This window comes from Aquarana catesbeiana, linkage group LG04 (genome assembly GCF_042186555.1).
Source record: "Aquarana catesbeiana isolate 2022-GZ linkage group LG04, ASM4218655v1, whole genome shotgun sequence".
Taxonomy (NCBI): Eukaryota; Metazoa; Chordata; class Amphibia; order Anura; family Ranidae; genus Aquarana; species Aquarana catesbeiana.
Genome location: NC_133327.1, coordinates 529,881,022 through 529,902,684, shown reverse-complemented (window position 1 = coordinate 529,902,684; position 21,663 = coordinate 529,881,022).

Below are 21,663 nucleotides of genomic sequence, written 5' to 3'. Positions count from 1 at the left end.
ATATTTTTGGTAAAAAAAATCCCAATAAGCATATATTGATTGGTTTGCGCAAAAGTTATAGCGTCTACAAACTATGGGATAGATTTAGGGACTTTTATTTATTTATTCTTTTACAGGTAATGGCGGCGATCTGTGGTTTTTAGCAGGACTGCGACATTGCGGTGACATTAAGTGACCCTTTTTGGGGACCAGTGATCAGTGCTAAAAAAAATGTATAAATGACACTGGCAGTGAAGGGGTTAACACTAGGGAGCGATCAAGGGGTTAATTGTGCTAAATGTGTTCCCTGGGAGGTGTTTCTAACTGTGGGGGAATGGATTCACTGGAGGAAAAGAGAGATCGTGATTCAGTTTAGCTGAAACACAATGTCTCACTTTTCATCCCTGATGGATTTGCGGTGTGCTTTGTTTACATCGTCACACCGCTGACCCGTCTCTCCTGTTAACGGTCGGTGGGTCGTGTCGGCCGCCGGACCCGCTGATTGGCTAACGCTGTGTCCAATCACAGTGGGCGCGGTGCACCCCTAAACCACGTGCACAAAATTATGTACAGGTACGTGATTTCGCGTACCCGGGCCACCCTGCCGCAGTAAATGTACGTGGAACGGTCTGGAAGTGGTTAATCAATGCAGGCTCAGCGCAAGGGCTCATTGAAAATTGCTCTCTATGTGTCTCGTTCACACTATACATGTGTGTTGGTGCGTGCTGCAAAAAATGGAGCATGCCTGTTTGCAGCTTATCTGAAAGGCCTTCCCCTAGTGATGAACGTTTAGTTACATCTGTCCAATAATCCAGAACTATTGCTAACATTATGTATAAAACTGTATGCTGTGTTGTTTACAAGGTGGCAGGGACAGCCCACAGATACAAGATTTCCTATATTAGTTTATCTTGAGCTTTTTCCCTGAAATGCACTTCATAACAGTTGAAACTTGATTGACTGTCAGGTGCACCAGGGACAGTTTAACAATCTGTTACATCTCTGTTAGATCTGTTAAAAGATCTCAGCAGGTTCTAAATTGTAATCATATTCTCAACACAGATCAGAGAGATACACTATTGCCCATACACACTATTCAGCCATGCTGGGCACGATGCCCGGCCTGGGCAAGTGACATGCATGGAGGGTGAAGATAAATGCTGTACATTTTTTTTTAATTTGTGTAGCGGGGGAAGGAGGGAAGTTGGTTTAGAGCAGGGGTCTCAAACTAGTGGCAATCCAGCTGTTGCGAAACTACAAGTCCCATGAGGCATTGCAAGGCTGACAGTTACATGAATGACTCCCACAGGCAGAGGCATGATGGGACTTATAGTTTTGCAACAGCTGGAGGGCCACCAGTTTGAGACCCCTGGTTTACAGGGTGAAGATCATCTTTAAGTACAAACTTCTGTTCTAGTTTATTAAACAGAATGGGCCAGGAGAGAAAGGCATTTTTTCCACATAATTAAAACAGGAATGGGCGAGTAAGGGGAAACCAAGAATTCTAACCTCAAATAATGGTAACAAGCAAAAAAGGTGTATCTAACACACAATTTGTTGCTGTCTTTAGTTAATAATTTCCATGTGTTTATTTTTAATAAGTTCAAATGTATTGCTTCTACTGTACAGCAAGGCAGAGACGGAATAAGATTCAAACTAAATCACTTCTTAAAGGGGATCTGCTTGCCCATTCAAGGCCTTATCACTCCTATGTCATGTTGTTTGTCTGTCAGAGCCCTTGGAAGTGTTTGATGCTCCCAGGTATGAGGGAGCAGGTGACCTTCTCCACTTCCTCCCAGTATGAAGTGCAGCCAACAACCAAGCCAAAAAACTGTCATGTGAGGTAGGGGAACAGGTCATTAACCCTGTGCTAGCTCCAACACACTCCAGCATGTTGCTTACACAGAGTTTGGACTCCTATCTGCCAAGGAGGGGCAGACTGGTGTGGAAGCAATGACAGGAATTTTCAAGATCCCATTTAAAGAGCTGTGATGCAAAAATAAATAAGAATCCTGTGTACATTACATGTACCTTTGCAGTACATGGCCTCTGGGCATTGTTGCATGCCACCAAATTTTTTGAGATGGGAATGAGGGACACCTATTAGCAGAAGTATGTAGGCATAGGACACACCCCTTGTCCTGCCCCCTTAAAGGAAAATTATACACAAAATGATTAGTTAAACCCACAAGTGCTTTTTTTTTACCACTACTATTTCTTTATACTGGCTTTTGACATTTACAAATGCAGCATTTTAGAAATTGGATGACAGATTTGGCACTGGGAAACACCTTTTTAAAGATAAAAAGTGCATTTTATATACAACTATATAGGTCAGACCAAAATCCAAAATGAGGGACAAACGAGGAGGAAAGGGGGACTTTGTTCCAAATCAGGGACAGCCCCTCGAAATCAGGGGCAGTTGGGAGCTATGTAGTTGTCTGCCGCTGAAAACTTTTTTAGGCTTGATTCACACTAATGCATTTTTTCATGCATTTTGCAGCTTGCAGAAATGTGCAGGGAAATTTTTTAACATGGGTGCTCATGGAACATGTTCACATCAATGTATTTTTGTGCCTGTGCATTTTTGTAAAGGGTCGGGGACTTTTTTCCTGCAAAATGCAGCGTTTTGCATGTAATAGAATTCAATAGACCCGCATCCAAAACGCAAGTACCGCAATTTTGCCACGATTTGTGTTTTTTTTAATTTTTTTTTACACTGTATATAGCTGGTTGCTAAGGAGGGGACTGGGAAGCCGGTCGCCACGTCCTTAACAACCGACAAGTCATCAGCTATCAGCTGGCTTCCCGCTCAATGAAAAAAAAATGCAGAAAAAAAAAATTGTGAAAAAAAACACCATGGGGGTCCCCCCCAGGTCCATACCAGGCCCTTGGGTCTAGTATGGATTCAGAGGGGACCCCTATGCCAAAATTTTTTAAAAAATGGCGTGGCAGTCCCCACAAAATCCATACCAGACCCTTATCCGAGCATGCAGCCCGGCAAGTCAGGAAAGGGAGGGGACGAGCGAGCGCCCCCCCCCTGAACCATACCAGGCCGCATGCCCTCAACATGGGGGGATGGGTGCTTTTGGGCAGGAGGGGCTCTGTGCCCCCCATCCCAAAGCACCTTGCCCCCATGTTGATGGGGACAAGGGCCTCTTCAGGGTTGTCGGGGTTGGGGGGGGCTTATCGGAATCTGGAAGCCCCCTTTAACAAGGGGGGCCCCAGATCCTGCCCCCTATGTGAATGAGTATGAGGTACATTGTACCCCTACCCATTCACTCAAAAAAAAATTAGTGTAGTGTTAAAAAATACAGTAGACAGTTTTTGACAAGCCTTTTATTAAAAATCTTCTTCTTCTTCTCCGCTTCTTCCTCCGGTCTTCCTCCATTTTCATCCTCCAGTCTTCTCCTTCTCCCCCTGCTTCTTCTTCCACACTTCTTCTGTCCTCTTTGTTCGGTGTTCTTATTCCTCTGTCGCTGCTCCCACCGACAAAGAAGACAGAAGAAGAGCGGAAGAGGAAGCAGGAGGAGAAGGAGAAGACTGGAGGATGAAGATGGCGGAAGACCGGAGGAAGAAGCGGAGAAGAAGAAGATTTTTAATAAAAGACTTGTCAAAAACTATCTACTGTATTTTTTAACACTGCACTACTTTTTTTTTTTAGTGAATGGGTAGGGGTACAATGTACCCCATACTCATTCACATAGGAGGGGCCGGGATCTGGAGAAGATGAATGGACATCGTGGGACATTTTTTTTTTTTTAAATAAAGGACTTGTCCCAAGCTGTGTCTTGTTTTTTTTTTAACATTTTGACACTTTTTTTGTGAAATGGTAGGGGTACATTAACCCGTTACCATTTCACACTGGAGGGGAGGCCAGGATCTGGGAGTCCCCTTGCCTCCCGCCCGCAGGCCCCGACAACCACCAGGCAAGGGTTGTCGTGAAGAGGCCCTTGTCCCCATCAACATGGGGCAAGGTGCTTTGGGGTGGGGGAGCGCAGAGTCCCCCTGCCCCAAAGCACTCACCCCCCCATGTGGAGGGCACGCGGCCTAGTATGGTTCAGAAGGGGGGGCGCTCGCTCGTCCCCTCCTTTTCCTGACATGCTGGGCTGCATGCTTGGATAAGGGTCTGGTATAGATTTTGGAGGGACCCCCACGCCATTTTAAAAAAAAATATTGGCATGGGGGTTCCCACCAAATCCATACTAGACCCAACGGCCTGGTATGGACCTGGAGGGGAGACCCCATACTGTTTTTTCTCTCAATTTTTTTTTTTAACCGGCAATTCTTTTTTTTTTACATTGAGTGGGAAGCCCGCTGACAGCTTCCCGGCCCCCTCCTTAGCAACCAGCTATATACAGTGTAAAAAAAAAACCTGCAAAATGCAAATCGCCGCAAAATCATGGTAAAATCACGGTAAAAATGCGTGTCCAAGCAATGCAAAAAGCACTGCAGAAACGCTAAAAAACAGCATGCATAGATGTGCATCAAGCCTTATTGTTTTACTAAGCCAAATGAGTCAACATGAGTCCATCAATTAATAAACATAACTGAAAAGGAAAATACACATAAACGTCCTAGTTAATATTGTGATCTGTAATAGGATGCTTATCCTCTAGTTCTTAAACAAGACAAACACAATGATAAAATAATATGTATGAGAAAAAGTTGTTTTTAATACCCAGGTTCTAAATGTTACTTTATCCTCACTAGACATAGCAAAAACAAATGCATCACTGAATCCACATGTATGGTGCAAATGGTATAGATGTAGCAGTTTTCAGCTTCATTTGTTCAAAAGACTTTTCACACTTCCTAATGCTATTACATACTAGTTTTATTATTAGAAATTATTTATGAGCCCTTTAGCTACCCATTTCACCACATTTTGCTTTAACAGAGCAACCCTTGTCTCAGTAAGATGCAGAAGTGCTGACTGGTAAGTTAAGAACCTTATATTATGTCCCAAGGAAATTCATTTTAAGCAGCCTAGCTGAGAATATTTTTCGTATCATATTGTAACATTACATATTTCTGAATGTTCCCTTAGTTCTTCTAGTTAAAGGATAAGTTCACTTTTTGGAAAAAAAATAATACACAACAAGAACTTGTTAGTCTCCTGATCACTGCTTATACTACAGACTATTTTTACTGCCAAGTATACAAGAACCTTCTATGGGCCATCTAGGACCCCCCCATTGTAGACTTACACTCCCATTGCACCCTGCTGTCTGCCATCCGATCCACATGGATATAGCCCCCTCAGTTCCCTGGTGGGATGTTCATAGTCCACCCCTGGCTATTCACACTATATGTGTACAGTTTTAACTGATCAAGCACCAGCTCCTAAGGAAGTGATTTTTTTCATGTAACACGTAGAGCATTAGGTTGCAATCCTGACCATTTTTATTATGGGATTATCCAACTACCAACCATTATTGATCATCAATTCTAATATGTTTAACAGTTACCCCTATTTTGGTATTTTGTGTCTGTATAGTTTTTACTGGTACACATTTTATGTATGCGATGATTCCCATGTAATGCTACTGTGCGCAATTATCTGACCTATGTTTTTAAATGCTGTACCATTTTTTTGGCTGGAATGTACTATTACAATAAACATTTGTTCTTTCTTTTGTATACTTTTAGTTTTTTATGGTTATACCAATGATACATATGTACTATACTTACCAATGGATATATTTATGGTTTAAACATAAGATATATATGTACCTTATTTATTAGTGTATACACGCCTCATATAAAGTCCCATGTTTGTTCCCCCCACTGCATTTTCAGGCAGAGACATGGTCAGCACAGCCAAAATATTGGTCCTGGAAGTAGGCAGGAACATGGCCCACATTACAGGTAGCAGACATAGTTGTGATCAGTTCATGCGGCAGGCAGAGGCACGATGGCAGTAAGTCAGAAGCAGGCACCATTTTTTTGCTACCACTCCCTTTGCTGTGTTTATTAGGTGTGGCAGAACTGTACTCTTACATTTTTTTGTGGTGTTTATGTTATGAAATAGGCAAAACCATGAGTCATCAGGTATCTCCAATCCCATAATCTCCCCTATATATTGTTGTACCTGCTGCCAATATTCCTGTATCTTTGGGCACTCCCACCATAGGTGTGACATGGTGCCTTTCTGGTTACACCCTCTCCAACACAAGGAAGATTTTCCTGGCTGGTATTTTTGTACCTTATCAGGTGTTATGTACCATCTTACCAGACATTTATAGTTCATTTCTATTGTATTTATATCCACTGCAAAACCATGTACAGCCCTCAATAATTTACTTGTTGCTCTTTTAAACCTGGTCCTAATTCCCTTTCCCATTTTTCAATGAATGGAGGCATTCCCAGTCCCTCTAATCCCGTGAGTATTTTTTAGATCTGCGATGTACCAGGTTTCATTTTTGTCTGTGCATTACATAGTTGTTCTATTGGGTTTAAATTCTCATCAGAGCTAATTGGTTGCAGTAGTGATGTCATCAAATGTTTTAACTGCAAATACCTCCATTCATCCAACACCATCAGTTTTCTTCTGTGCGTCAGTTCTTGATATGATCGTATTTTCCCCTTTTTATTATATCTTTTAACTGTGAATTTTTAGTCCAATCCCCATAGTTTACCCCATTACCAGGTGGAAAAAAATTGTCCCCCCTAGTGAAATTAGTGGTGAATTATATTCCCATTTTGCTTGTCTGTAAATTATATTCCAAACATTCAAAACATTCCTGGTCAATTCCTGTGTGCTTTCAAAAAGCGTTTTATATTTTTGTGGTATCTAAATATTCTTATTTAGTTGTGCTCTACCTATTGAGATTTACATCTTCACCCATCTTTTCTCACACGTGTTTGTCTATTCTATCATTCATGTTAGGCTCGATTCACACTAATCCATTTGTTGATGCATTTTGCATTTTGCAGAAATGCAGGGAAATTTTTTAACATGGGTTCCTATGCAACATGTCCACATCAATGCATTTTTGTGCCTCTGCGTTTTTGGAAAGGGTCGGGGACTTTTTTCCGCAAAGTGTACCGTTTTTCATGTAATAGATTCAATGGACCGCATCCAAAACGCAAGTACCGTGTTTATACCGCGATTTAGCAGTGATTTGCGTTTTGCGGGTTTTTTTTAGATCTTTTTTTACACTGTATATGGCTGGTTGCTAAGGAGGGGGCCAGGAAGCCGGCTGCCATGTCCTTAACAACCGATGAGTCATCAGCTGTCAGCTGGCTTCCCGCTCAACGTAAAAAAAAAGGCCGGCTTAAAAAAATTGTGAAAAAAAACAGCATGGGGTCCCCCCAGGTCCATACCAGGCCCTTGGGTCTAGTATGGATTCAGAGGGGACCCCCACACACCAAAATTGTTAAAAAAATGGCGTGGGGGTCCCCCCAAAATCCATACCAGACCCTTATACTAGCATGCAGCCCGGCAGGTCAGGAAAGGGAGGAGACGAGCGGTCGCCCCCCCAAACCATATCAGGCTGCATGCCCTCAACATGGGGGATGGGTGCTTTGCGGCAGGGGGGCTATGCGCCCCCCCATCCCAAAGCACCTTGCCCCCATGTTGATGGGGACAGGGGCCTCTTCCCGACAACCGTTGCCCGGTGGTTGTCGGGGTTTGTGGGTGGGGGGCTTATCAGAATCTGGAAGCCCCCTTTAACCCCCTTCCTCTGCCGCTGCTCCTGCCGATGACCCTCCTCTGATGCTGCATCCCACTGATCTATCGGTGCCGATGTCCTGCATTTCTTAAATAACGATGGGGAGTGGCAATTGGATTACATCATCCGGAGGCCACGCCCACTTGTGATGTCACCACCCAGGGCATGATGGGTCTGTGACGTCACAAGGGGGCATGGCCTCTGGATGACATAATCCGAGTGCCACGCCCCCATCGTTTTTTAAGAAATGCAGGACATCGGCGCCGACAGATCAGAGGGACGCAGCATTGGAGGAGGGTCAGCGGCAGGAGCGGCGGCAGAGGAAGAAGAACACAGGACAAAGAAGACAGAAGAAGAGCAGAAGAAGAAGCAGGGGGAGAAGAAGAAGACCGGAGGATGAAGATGCGGGAGAAGATGGAGGAAGACTGGAGGAAGAAGCGGAGAAGAAGATTTTTAATAAAAGACTTATCAAAAATTGTCTACTGTATTTTTTAACACTACACTACTTTTTTTTAGTAAATGGGTAGGGGTATAATGTACCCCATACTCATTCACTCAGGGGGGCTAGGATCTGGGGGCCCCCTTGTCCAGATTCCGATAAGCCCCCCACCCGCAAACCCCGACAACCACCGGGCAAGGGTTGTCAGGAAGAGGCCCCTTTGCCCATCGACATGGAGGCAAGGTGCTTTGGGGTGGGGGGGTGCACAGCCCCCCCACCCCAAAGCACCAATCCCCCCATGCTGAGGGCATGCGGCCTGGTATGGTTCGGGGGGATCGCTCATCTCCTCCCTTTCCTGACCTGCCAGGCTGCATGCTCAGATAAGGGTCTGGTAAGGATTTTTGGGGGACCCCATGCCATTTTTTAAAAATGTTGGTGTGTGGGGGTCCCCTCCAAATCCATACTAGACCCAAGGGCCTGGTATGGACCTGGGGGGGGGGCCCACGCTGTTTTTTCTCTCGATTTTTTTAGCCGGCAATTCTTTTTACATTCAGCGGGAAGCCCGCTGACAACTGATGACTCATTGATTGTTAAGGATGCGGCGGCTGTCTTCCTGGCCCCCTCCTTAGCAACCAGCTATATACAGTGTAAAAAAACCTGCAAATCGCAGCAAAATCATGCTAATATCGCGGTAAAAACGCGTGTCCAAAAACGCAGCAAGCATCGCAAAAAGCACTGCAGCAGCGCTCAAAAGCAACATGCATAGATGTGAATCGAGCCTTAATGTTACTGCATTATAGTATCTTTTAATATCTGGTGCAGCTAATCTCCCTTGTGCTTTGTTTTTGCTCAGTATCAAGAACTGTATTCTTGTTTTTTTATTCTGCCAAATAAACTTTAGAATCATTGTCTTCAATGTTTTAAAAAAATGTTTGTGGAAGGACAATTGGCAACATTTGGAATTCGTACAAGGGAGTTTTTGGGAGTATTGCCATCTTTACCATGTTTATCCATCCCACCCATGAGAGTGGTCACATTGATATTTTTAAAATTTCAGTTTTTATCTCATTAAGTAAAGGAATTTAGTTTTCTTGGCATAAATTCCCTAAGGAAGGTGTTAGTTTAAGCCTGAGATATTTTAGGTCTATTTCCCTCCATGTAAATGGAAATTCCCTTTGTAGCGCTATCGCTTCTTCAAACTCAATTTATGTTTAAAATTTCCGACTTTACAGGGTTGATCTCTAAATTTGAAAGTTCTCCATATTTTTTTAGCTCTTTTATTAAATTTGGGAGTGTTGTTCCAGGGTTGGATATATAGAACAGAACATCGTCGGAATATGCCGCTACTTTATGTTCCTTGCCTCTGATCCTCATCCCTCCTATATCTGCGCTGTTTTGTATGGTGGCCAGTAATGGTTCCAACGACAGTACATATTGGAGGGGCGAGAGCGGACACCCCTGTCTTGTTCCATTGATCATTTCAAAGGGTGGAGACAAACTCCAATTAACCTTCACTGATGCTGTGGGGTGATTGTATAAGGTTTTAAGGCACTGAGCCATTTAAGGGCCTATTCCCAAATTCTCTATTGTATCCATCATGAATCCCCAGTCTACCCTTTCAATTGCCTTTTTGGCATCTACTGACAGGAATAGAGCTAAGGACTTTTCACCTCTGGTTTTGTGCAATACCAATAACCTTCTTATCCCATTATCCTTGCCTTCTCTTCCTGAGATGAACCCCATCTGGTCCGCATGGATCCAATTTGGGCATCAGCTCTTTTAATCTTGTGGCTCTAAGATTTTTGCAAATAACTTTATATCAGCATTTAACAATGCTATTGGTCTATAACTGGAGCACAGAGTCACATAATTTTCCCTCTTTGGGTATAACTGGTATGTGTGCCTGCAAAGATTTCTTCCTTATCTCCTTCCCTTCTCCTAGTCTGTTCATGTATGAACATAGTTTAGTATAAACTGTTTCCCCTTTATTGTTCTTCATTTTTTCTAACCTCATGTAAAGATTATTAACTTGGAGGCATGCAGACTTTTTAATGGGACCGTGTCTTATGGGAATCTCCATTGTGGACGGTAGACAGGACATAGACATCTCTCTTATCCTTCCACTTCACGGCCAACACTTCATGGTTTCTCAGACGTGCTGATTCCCCCTTTGTAGCCTTGTGTACAATAAACTTTGTGGGAAGCCCTTCCTGTTTTTTCTGGAGGTACTGGAGGCCAGGGTTTTTTCATGCTGTAGGTGGTGGAAAAGTGGCAGACTGGTGTAGAAGTTATCCAGGTAAATGCGATAACTTTGGAAAAGTGGGTACGCCAGGTACCATACCATTTTTTCACTTGTGCCGATGTAGGTTGGGCACTCGGGGGGGGGGGGGGGGCTGGAGCTAGTAATTTTTCCCTTCGTTTATGCGGAACCCATATAAATATCTTGTGGCTCTTCACAAAGCTTGTAGATTTTTACTCTATTTTTTTTTTTTCTATTATTTTTTTATCTCTGGCCTTTTTGCCAGTGCAGTGGACAAGGGACTCATCCACACATATATTTTGGTCCGGAACATAAAGTTCAGCACATCTTTGGGTAAAAATTAATAAGTAGGCGAATTTTGTATAATTTGTCATAGTTGGGATGATGTTGGGGAAGGCACTGGGCATTGTCACTGAAGTGAAGGAAGCGCATGATCATCTCATAGCAGGGCCTGGACATTACAAAAAAATAAATGGGCATGTGATGGATGGGGGTGGGTGGACCAGTAGGCATGTCCTTAATTTTTTTTTGTAAGCCCCATGTTAAGGGTGAGGCCCATAAACAACTTGAACTTCTCCAATGTCAGTCATTTTCACTCATACGGATGGGCATAGGATGAACTAAATATACTGTTGGGCAAAAAATTTTGTCTGGCCCACAATAAACCAAAGTAAACTGTCATGCAAAAATAAATACATTATGAAAAATTTTCAGTATTGGCTTGCACACCTGGCTGTCCAGTGACAGGGGGAATACTTGCTGATCCCCGAGTTGAAAGGCAGCCATAATGGGTTAGAAAAAGCATCTGGGAGGTATGTATGGGCCCTGATTCTTGGGGCATGTAATACTCCAGTGCTGGTACTTGGGGAATATGATACTTCAGTGTTGGTACTTAGGGGATGTGATTCTCCAGTGCTGGTACTGGGCCTTTCATCCCAGGGTCTAGCGCCATTGGCGTTTGCCGCTTGACCATTGATTGAGTGCCGTATCCTTTTAGGAGGGACCGTTTCTTCCTCCCATTAGGTTGCTGATCCACTGCTTTCGAAGGGTTCATACACCGAATCGGAAAGTGAGAACTTCCAGCTGCTCTCATCAGTCCTTCTAAGTAATCTGAAATGCCTTCTCACTGGTGTAAACTTTTTTGGACATGGCTGGCTCTAGTGACTGGAACTGGTAGACTGCTGATGGTGGAGGGTGGATGTGTGACAGGTACTCTGCTGATGGTGCCTGTGTGACTCTGGTGATGGGCGGCTGTGTGACGGGTACTCTGGTGATGTGCGGCTGTAGGACAGGTACTCTGCTGATGGTGCCTATTGGATGGGTACTCTGGTGATGGGCGGCTGTGTGACGGGTAAAAATGGACGGCGGCACTGATAGGCGATGTACGACAGGTACTGATTAGTGACAGGTGCACTGCTAATGGTCACTGATGGGCGACAGGTACACTGAGGATAGGTGACAGAAACACTGCTGATGGGTGACAGGTACACTTTGTGGGAACTGATGGGTGACATATGCACTGATGAGTACTGTAACATTGCTGATGGGTGATGTGACAGGTTCTCTTGGTGAGGTGTTTTGTGCAATACAGTACACTGAACATACACAGATCGGTATCTCACTGTTCCCTGGCTCTCCTCACTAGGGATGAGCCCAATGTTTGAGTCGAACATAAGTTCGACTCAAACATTGAGCATTCGCCCATTCGCCGAACAGCGAACAATATGCGGCGTTCACAGCAAATTCAAAAGCCACGGAACGCTGTTAAATTCAATGGGACACTAACATGAAAAACCAAAAGTGCTCATTTTAAAGGCTTATATGCAAGTTATTGCCTTAAAAAGTGTTTGGGAACCTGGGTCCTGCCCCTGGAGACATGTATCAATGCAAAAAAGTTTTAAAACTGCAGTTTTTCCGGAAGCAGTGACTTTAATAATTGCTTAAAGTGAAACAATAAAAATGAAATATTCTTTTAACTATCGTGCCTGGAGGGTGTCCTTAGTATGCCTGTAAAGTAGCGCATTTTTCCCGTGTTTAGAACAATACCACAACAAAATGACATTTCTCAAGGAAAAAATGTCATTTAAAACTACTCGCGGCTATAATGTATTGTCAGTTCCCGGCAATATAGATAAAAATCATTGAAAAAAATGGCATGGCTCCCCCCCAGTCCATTACCAGGCCCTTTGGGTCTGGTATGGATATTAAGGGGAACCCTGCACCCAAATAGAAAAAAAAATTGCGTGGGGGTCCCCCCAAAATCCATACCAGGCCCTTCAGGTCTGGTATGGATATTAAGGGGAACCTTGAGCCAAAATGTAAAAAAAATGGCGTAGGGGTCCCCCAAAAATCCATACCAGACCCTTATCCAAACATGCAACTGGGCAGGCCACTGGGAAAGGGGGGGTAGGGGGGATGAGAGAGCACCCCCCTCCTGAACCGTACCAGGCCACATGCCCTCAACATGGGGAGGATGCTTTGGGATCCCCCCCAAAACACCTTGTCCCCATGTTGGGAGACAAAGGCCTCATCCCCACAACCCTTTCCCGGGGTGGTTGTGGGGGTTTGCAGGTGGGGGGCTTATCAGAATCTGGAAGCCCCCTTTAACAAGGGGACCCCCAGATCCTGCCCCCCCATGTGAATGGGTATCGTGTACATTGTACCCCTACACATTCACCAAAAAAGTGTCAAAAATTTGGGACAAGCCCTTTTAAAAAAAAAAAAAAAACTGTCCCACATCACGTAACTTCAGAGGGGGTGGGGTTATGCATTTATGTCATCAGGTCAACTGTCATCACAAAGAAGATTCAGTCAGCGGGAGCCTCCCATGGAGGCAGAGTTTTTTCCCTTTTTTTTTATCGGGCCATCGCACGCTGTGACCTGAAGGGGCTGGTATGGATTTTGGGGGGACCCCTACGCCATTTTATTTTTACATTTTGGCTCAGGGTTCCCCTTAATATCCATACTAGACCTGAAGAGCCTGGTATGGATTTTGGGGGGACCCCCATGCAACTTTTTTTTAAATTTGGGTGCGGGGTTCGCCTTAATATCCATACCAGACCCAAAGGGCCTGGTATTGGACTGGGGGGGAAACAATGCCATTTTTTTCAATGATTTTTATCCATATTGCAGGAACCCAACAATACATTACAGCCGCAAGTAGTTTTAAATCACATTTTTTTCCTTTAGAAATGTCATTTTGCTTGGGTATTGGTCTAAATATGGGAAAAAGGACTAAGGACACCCCCCAGGCATGATATTTAAAGGAATATTTCATTTTTATTGTTTCACTTTAAGCATTATTAAAATCACTGCTTCCAAAAAAAACAGCCATTTTTAAAACTTTTTTTTGCATTGATACATGTCCCCTGGGGCAGGACCCGGTTCCCCAAACACTTTGTATGGCAATAACTTGCATAAAAGCATTTAAAATGAGCACTTTTGATTTTTCATGTTTGTGTCCCATAGACTTGTTTGCGTATTCATACAAATTTATTTTCCTGTTCGCAAGTTCTGCTGCGAAACGAACCGGGGGGTGTTCGGCTCTTCCCTTCCTCACACTGAAAACTCTGTGAGGAGAGGGGAGCCAATAACAGCCAATTACCAGTCTGTTCTTACATTTGTGATTGGACACAGCCGATCTTGTGATAAAGAGCTGCTGTCATTGGCGCTTTACCACGATCTGTGATGCACTGTGTCATAGGGACATGCTGCACCACAGATCGGTGCGCGCCCCCTATGGCGCGCCAATAGTGGAACTACATCATATGACATCGTCCCAGAACAAGAGCGATCCCACCCATTCTATATGACAGGCGGAAGTTGGTTAATTACAGATGATATATACACTATATACCTTATATATTGTATATATCCCCAATGAATGCAGTTAGGTACTTGTAGGCAGAGGGGGGAAGGCGACGGGGCCAACTGAGGTAGATAGTTTGTCACGTCCTCCATGCTTCCCCATTAAGTCATTGGGCACCAAGTACTGGGGTCACATGTTAGGCCTACCTCGTGTGAGTTCTTCTGGGCTATTTTTAGGCACTTTGTTACAGGGTTACTGCACACACGGGGTACCTTTGTTTTGTGTCATCTGCATCAAAGCCCAAGGCTGAGGCTGCCGTGAGGGAATACTCAACCTTAAGGTGGGCCTCCACTCTTAGAGATGAACATACACCATGCACGCTGACACCATAATTGGTCTTCAGTTAACTCTCGAATCCCGGTTCTCGGACAATGTACACCTTCTCTGTAAAGTGCATTTAGGAGGGACACACTGAGCCAATGTCCACATCCACCTGTTCAGCATTTTCACTACCAATCCCCAGCAATGGGCCCCACTGTGCACTCTGTGCAGGCTCCACACATGCACTTAACTCTAGAACTTCTGTTCCTCTGTACAGGATGGGAAGCTCTGTGGTGCACTCCTTGGGAAACAGACTGGTTAGGGAGGGAGTGCCAACAACATCTTCCTCGCTGCTAGAGGTCATTCCACCTAAAACAGGTACACGCTATCAACAGGCTGCTTGTTAAGCTTCCATTACTCTAAGTAACCACTTGTGTATTTACACTACTCTACTCCACACTGATGTTTTCATACCTCAATGTGCTTAAGACCCACTTGGTGACTATGTGTCTGCCAATTACTTACACTTACACTACACCCCTTTCAGTAAATTCAGACCAGGCAAGGACAGAGTTTTAAACACTTTATCTAAGAAAGTGCAAAATAGACATCCCACAGTCCAACAGATCAAGGCATTGTTCTTTCCTAGTTCACTAACTCTAACTACAGGCTTGAGTGCTGCCCCGGCCTTCCTGCTAAGGTGTAGTCCAAGCAATTACAGTTCTTCAGAGGCACTCCCATGCAGATGTAAGTCTTTCAGAGGTATTCTCCACTGCTGGTGTCTTCAGGGTGAACCTATAGTTCAGAAGACTTTACATTCGGATGCTGATAGATAGTTTCCTTCTGCTTCTCGCTGGGTGACATTCTCCATCTCCCTCCCTTATGGGTACTCAATCTCATTTTTCTGCAAGTGGAAACCATCTCTCTGGGGCCCTCATAGAGGGGAAACCCCAAACTCTCCCTGTATCAGACCACTGACCATTTTAGATAACACAGGACAAGTGAGCCGGCCCCAGAAAAGAACCCACCAAGAAGACCAAAGAACTGGGCAGGAAAGGCAATAACTCCTACCCTCCTAGCCGGGAACAGCACCTAACTATTTCAACCTGACCAAATACTCATGAAAAAAATCATTTTTGAAACAATGAAACAAGTATAAGTCCGGTGTGCTGCATGCAGGACTGCTAACAAAGAACAAGCTTATGGGAGGAGAGAAAAGAGTGAGCAGAGAGATGAGCTGCTTCCTTTTTATTGTCACCTAGCTGTTTTTTTTAACTGTAGTTGAGGTCACCAGGCTGGCTATGCTATGGGCTGAGTAACTCTGAAGACTGTATGGGCAGAAATAAAAATCCTTTAGCTGGATGGGCAGAAAATTCAGCTACTATTTAAACATTTTATGTATTTAAATGTTTGTCTCAAATAAAGTGTCACAATGAAGAATTAATAGACACATTTAACTCTCAATAACTTTCTCATAGATAATGACCAGTCAGGTTTCATCTTTCATCTCTGTAAAAATGAAACAGGTGACAAATTGGTAGCCTGAAGTACTCTCCCCTTTTAAAGAACTTGTATTTTTTTCTCCCATTTTTTTTTCAAATTCTTTATTTTTATTTTTACAGAGAGTGAAAACAACCATAATATCATTCCATCATACATATTCCAATACAATAAACGTACCATAATAGATGCAGTATTTCCAAACATATTTATACTTCATAGACAGGCTCACACTGGACCTATTGCTTCGGTAAACCTCAGTAATTTCGACTTTCCTATTATTTTTGTCATAAAAACCCCAACCCAACATAATCAAACATTACCATACCAACCCAAAATTAAAAAAAAAACCCAAACAAGAATCCCTCCCAATCCCCAAGAGACGATGCACTCCCTCACTGTATCCAGAAATGCAAGCTACCGCTCAGGTAGGCGCAGTCCAGGGGAGATGAAAGCCAGTATAGTATTGTCCTTCAAGAGGGAAGAGTCCCAGGTGCTGGCTGATGCAAGATGAGGCAGACAAATCGAGGAAAGCTGGAAGCCGCACACCGGTATAATGATGAATGCTTTATTTAAAAAGCTGAATCATGAAGAAACACGAAACATAACAGCAGAAGCGTACAAAAGCAGCTGACGCGTTTCACACTACGATGAGTGCTTAGAATAAGCACTCATCGTAGTGTGAAACGCGTCAGCTGCTTTTGTACGCGTCTGCTGTTATGTTTCGTGTTTCTTCATGATTCAGCTTTTTAAATAAAGCATTCATCATTATACCAGTGTGCGGCTTCCAGCTTTCCTCGATTTGTCTGACTCCCTCACTGTATACCGGAAGAGACCTCACGCCCCTCCTCCACTCCCCAATAACCTCTTCCCCTCTTATGAGTGTACAAATACATTCCACTGGACCCATGTTTCAGTAAATTGTTCTTTTCTGTCTAACATCGTAAGAACTAGGTCCTCCATTATCTCCATGCTTCTAACTTTATTAAGCCACAAGGTAATGGAAGGTTTTTCTCCCATTTTCATGAATAGACCCTAAATGGTTATAAAACAATAGGGAAATATATACTAATCCTAAGATAATTATTTTACTGAGATACAACTTAGGTATTACCTGACATGATAACATTCTACAGAAACAATACACATAAACATTTAACTGAAAATCATTTACCTCATATAACCTACTCACTACAGAAAAAATATATAAAAAGTGCCTGAATCCCATTGTAATACACTTATGAAACTTTCACACTGAGGCGTTTTTGTGCTAAAAATAGCGCCTGTAAACTGCCTCTTCTGCAGCCCCAGTGTGAAAGCCCAAGTGCTTTCACACTGGGGCAGTGCGCTTGCAGGATGGGAAAACGTCCTGCAAGCAGCATCTTTGGGGTGGTGCGGGAGCAGTGTATATACCGCTCCTAAACTGCCCCTCAGTGTGAAAGTGGCCTTAGTCCTCTAGCTTTTTTAAGCAATCATAGCATGTATAAAAAAAAAAACCTGATCTCATCCCCAGAGTAGTACATTTTTCTATGATAATACTGTATTGCTCTGCTCACAGTATGTAAAAAAATAGAAAATTCATAAAAAAAAGAAAAAAATTGTAATAAAAAGAAAAAGGTTAAGAAATTATTACATTTTATTTTACCTTTGTTATATACTGTCACCAGTCAGTGTTCTTGATCACCACTGCACCAGTTATATGATGATGCTGTACTACACTGGTGGCAGTATGTTAAAAAAAAAATTTTAATTGTGAATTTCTTCATTTTCAAAAAAAATTGTGACAAAAAATTTACAACTTCAAAAAAACTCATTATGCATCTTCATACATACCTTACCTTGGACTGTCTACTGTTCAAAAATGGGTCATTTGGAGGGTATTTGTAGTGTCCTGGCATTTTCGGGCCTCTGTACATCAGGATTGATTGATTTTCATATATATATATATATATATATATATATATATATATATATATATATATATATATATATATATATATATATATATATATATCTATCTATACACACCATATTTTGTGGACTTTTTTAGAGACTTAATAATATACACTGATTTGGGTTATTTTTACAAAAGAAACATAGCAGTATACACATTTTGGCCTAAATTTATGAAGAAAGATTATTTATTTGCAAAATTTTATAACAGAAACTATGAAAAATATGTTTTTATTCCAAAATGTTCTGTATTTTTTTTGTCTATTTAGCAAAAAAAAAAAATCAGTGGTGATTTACCACCAAAAGAAAGCTATATTTGTGTGAAGAAGATGATTAAAATCTCATTTGCATGCAGTGTTGCATGACCAAGCAATTGTCATTTAAAGTGTGATAGCTCTGAAGGCTGAAAGGAAACAAAAAAAAAGGAAAAAACAAAAAAAAGCTGCAGTTGTCTGTTTAAAGGTTGTAGCTTGAAAAGGTACATGAGCAGTGGCGGCTGGTGTGGGTTTCCCCAAGCGGCACCCCCCCCCCGCTGTTTGCCGGTCGGTCTGGCACTTACCCCATCGTGGTGGGTGGCAGGCAAGCGTGGTGCAGCAAGCTCCAGTCCTCTCCTCCTTTCCGGCTTCCAGCTCCTCCCCTCCTCCTCCTAGGCATCCAATAGGATTGCCTGGGAGGTTCAGCCAATCGGGTGACCAATGTCAAAACCCACTTCTGGCTGGGAGGGGCCGGACGCATGGATAGTGGAGGCTGTGATGGATAGGGGGGGTAGCGCCCGTGCGTCCTTAATGGATGGGCCACACCTGTGCATGAGCCTTTATTTGGGCTACATGCTTGAAGTGTTATGGGCCCCAATAGACTCCGATGGGAGTGTTTTTTCTCTAGTAACTAGCTTTCTATTGGTTAAAAATAATTTCCTGGTGCCTCCATGGCAGCATACCTGTGATAGAGCTCTGCCTCTACTCCACCTTCAGGACTAGAGAATAGCATAAATTAAAGGGCATAGCCCCTCCCCCAACATTCTCCTTTTTTTCCTCATACCTCTTGACTGGTGAAGAGTAGCAGTATGTCCATACCTCTGCAGTCGGCAGCGTCGGCCGGGTTAAGCCTCTCCCATGCACAGTCCCTGTTCTTGGGCCGCTATTAGCGCTGTTAAGCCTGGGAACCCCATTTGAGGATCTTTTGGGGTCTTGCAGAGTTTCCTCATAGGAACGCAGTCTGCTGAATTTTCAACCAATAAAAACGAGTCCTGGTGGATACGGCCAGAGGATCAGCTTCCTTTTCCCTTGATCAGGTTAGGTTTTCTTCATATTTTTTACTTTCCTAGAGTGAGATTGCAATGTTTGAGTTAAGTGCCTATCAAAAGAAATGTTTGTCCCCTTTAAGAACTTTTATTCCCGGTTCGCGCATGCGCGTTCCGGGCAACCCCGTTTTTAGCACTTCCAGATCCCTGTTTTTTGGTCTGGTGGATTCCCCACCTGCCCTGTACCTTTTTTTTATCCCTTCCCTCCCTCTGTGGGAGCGGTATAAAGAGGAGAAGGTGGCGCCATTCTCCCGACATGGAGCGGCGTACCCTCAGGCTCTGTGCGCAGGCGTGATCCGGAGCTCAGAGCAGTGTGTATTTTTCCTTCCCGGTCCTTGTGCGCATGCATGCGCAGTAGGTTAGTGAAGCTTCGGCGGCCATCTTGGGGTAGGGAAAGAATAATAAAATGCTATATTTTTTGCCAGTAATAGGATAGGTGATTCTAATTAATATTTCCCTCCCTTTTGTCTTTAAATTCTTGTTCCAAATGGGGCTCAGGGCTGCTCTGCATAACAAGTGTGTGCCCTGCAGTACAAAATACTTCAGCAAGTCAGGTATGTGTTATGCTTTTTATCCTGTTTCCATTGCGGTAGCCTTATTTAATGCATTTTTGCAATTAGACTCTATATATTTCTTTTGTTTCTTGCTTCGCCTTTCTACAGCTTATCCTCCTGCCCATAATTCACTATGAGCCATTCGTCTCATAGTCAAGATCCTCTTGTATCCAATAGGTATGTGGACCACCTGTACGTGAGTATTTAAAAAAAAAAAAGAGTGCGCCACTGACAAACAAACTTTTGTGTGTTTCAGCCTTGTTCCTTCAAAGCGGTCCAGAAAGTCCTCAAGGCGCCATGACAATGATGATAGTCCTGAGCGGAGGTCACGCGGAGGTCAAATCTTCTAGAAAATCAGGATATCATAGACGTCGTCATTCGCCTTCGCCTCCACTGCGGGCGTCAAGGAAAAAATGCTGGGCCTATGGCGCGGTTCCACTCCCTGATAAGCGTGTCTGTAGAGACTGGCTCAGGGACTACGCAGCTAACTGGGAATTGGAAGGCCAACAGGTGGTTGACCTACATAAACAAACCATGAAAGACTCTCTTTCTGAATTGACGGCCATGATCCCCGCTCACCCGGTTTCTCCAGCTGCGCAAGTATTGGATTCAGACCCTGACATTCCGGGTCCATCAGCTGTTAGTACTCAGCTAAACAAATTCCACCTGTAGATTCATCTGAGGAGTCCTCAGATGATACTGAACCATCTGGTTTCAATTTCTCCCTGGTTCAACCCTTTGTCCAAGCGGTGAGGAGCGCCATTGCCTGGGAAGACCCAGAAGAGCCTCCTCAAAAATCAAAATCAAAAACCTATTTTTCATTCCTCAAGAGAAAGCAAATCTTATTCCCATTAATAGGGAAAATTGGGGAGATCATAGAGCAGTGTTTCTCAACCTTTTTCCAGTCGGGGCACCCTTAAAAAGTATTTTCAGTCTTGGGGCACCCCAGTCCAAGGCTTAGCTCACGTTACTGTGTGTCGCGGAACATGTGCAAAATCGCACTCGTTCCTGACACACAGACAAATGCTCTGCTCTTCAGGGGTGCCATTAATTCTTAATGGTACCTTACACATTGGAAAATGTGGGGTGCTTTTGGTGCAGTGCAATTTAAAAAAAAAAAAAGTTCGGGGATTTCCTTCCCTGAATTTTTGTGGTTAGGGAGGCCGATTGAAATGAATGGGCTGCACTGCACGCAGCATGCAGCAACACAGATGTGAACCAAGGGCTTGTTCACATGTCGCGTTGGAGGGGTGGTAAAAGCACATGGTTAAGCTGTTTTTACCACCCCCAAATTCTTCCCCTTTAGCTGCAGAGACAACAGCTGGGGGTGTACACATGTTGTGGCTGCAGCTGGAGGTATACCCAGGGTGAATGGGGCTGAACTGCAACTACCCTGCAACTGTGTACAATGCACGGTTGCGGTGTAGTGATGCTGCATTAAAACAGGTGGTGAGGAGGCAACATAATGCCTCTTTACCGCCTGTCAAATGCCTCTGAAAAGCGATCTGTGCATAGGTTGCTTTTCAGAGGAGAAGCAGTCCTTGCTGCTATCACAAACAAGACCTACAAAAGCAGTTCTGATGGTACAGGAATGGGGGGGTGTCAGGATTAAAAGTAACATACACACACACATATACAGACACATACACGTGCACACACGCATACAGACACATACATACAGACACTTGTACATACGCACATGCAGACACGTGCACACACACATGCAGACACATGCACACACATACAGACACACATACAGACACATGCACACACACACATGTACAAACACACATACACACACACATACAGACACATGCACACACACACACATGTACAAACACACATACAGACACATGCACACACACACATGCAC